The following is a 1,480-nucleotide window of genomic DNA, read 5'->3' on the forward strand; positions in this document are numbered from 1 at the left end:
GAAGGAAGGAAGGAAGGAAGGAAGGAAGGAAGGAAGGAAGGAAGGAAGGAAGTAGGTAAAGAGGGAGAGAGGTAACAGAAAAAGAAGAAAGGAAGGAGGAAGAGTTGATGTCAGTTTTATTGATGGGTCAACGAGTCCTTCCCAAATTCTTCTTTTAATAGGTATATCAAACACATGGAACCAGGAAATGACACTCAGCTCTCAGAATTCCTTCTTCTGGGACTTTCAGAGAATCAGCCTCAAATTCAGACTCTCATATTTGGACTGTTCCTGTCCATGTACCTAGTGACTGTCTTTGGCAACCTATTCATCATCACGGCCATCATTGTAGACTCCCACCTGCACACACCCATGTATATCTTCCTCTCCAATCTGTCCTTTGTGGACATCTGCTTCACTTCCACCACTGTTCCACAGATGCTGCTGAACATTCAGACACAGAGCAAGGTCATCACCTATGCATGCTGCATCACCCAGATGTACTTCTTACTGCTTTTTTCAGGGTTAGATATATTTCTGCTGACTGTGATGGCCTATGACCGCTATGTGGCCATCTGTCACCCCTTGCATTACATGATCATCATGAACACAAGACGCTGTGGATTACTGATACTGACATGCTGGATCATAGGTGTTCCTTGTTACACACCTTTTTGGTGCTATGGCTGTCATTCTGCACAAACTTGGAAATTCCTCACTTTTACTGTGAACTTAATCAGGTTGTACACCAGGCCTGTTCTGACACCTTTCTTAATGACATAGTCATTTTACATTGCAGCCATGTTACTGGCTGTGGGCCCTCTCTCTGGTATCCTTTACTCCTACTCTAAGATAGTGTCCTCCATAAGGGCAATCTCCTCAGCTCAGGGCAAGTACAAAGCATTTTCCACCTGTGCATCTCACCTGTCAGTGGTCTCCTTATTTTATTGCACCCTCCTGGGAGTGTACCTCAGTTCTGCTGTGACACAAAACCCACATGACACTGCAATGGCTTCGTTGATGTACACAGTGGTCACCCCCATGCTGAACCCCTTCATCTACAGTCTGAGAAACAAAGACATAAAGGCAGCTCTTAAAATCCTATTAGGGAGTATAACTAGAAGCAGACAAATAAATTCACCTTCATAAAGTGTTTTTCTAGTAGTTAATATTTTGGGTTTTCCATTGCAGCCTATTGATTAGATTGAATAACAAAATATTCAATCTGTCTTTGTAACACCTTTCTCATACAGTTCACGTTGTTCTTTTGCACACCTTCTGTCATCTGTAATCAATTGCTATTTCCTACTTTCCCCAATATATTTCCATCCTTGAATCAGAAACTTCTGTTAATTCCTGCTTTATTTAGAGAATGACTGGGATTCCTAAAGAATCATAATTTTGGAAAACATATGTTGAAGTTTTTTTTTTCTTCACTAAAGGAATATTCTTAAGTCTTGATCCTCCTGTGGAAAAATTCCATTTGGCAAATGAGATAGAA

The 1,480-nt window shown here is 41.2% G+C and overlaps 1 pseudogene; it reads left to right on the plus strand.

The window, feature by feature from the left end:
- The first annotated feature begins 174 nt into the window (after window positions 1-174).
- LOC129677150 (olfactory receptor 7A17-like) lies at window positions 175-1,128 on the plus strand (annotated as a pseudogene).
- Window positions 1,129-1,480: the final 352 nt, after the last annotated feature.

This window comes from Psammomys obesus, unplaced genomic scaffold (assembly GCF_907164565.1).
Source record: "Psammomys obesus unplaced genomic scaffold, mPsaObe1.curated_primary_1811, whole genome shotgun sequence".
Taxonomy (NCBI): Eukaryota; Metazoa; Chordata; class Mammalia; order Rodentia; family Muridae; genus Psammomys; species Psammomys obesus.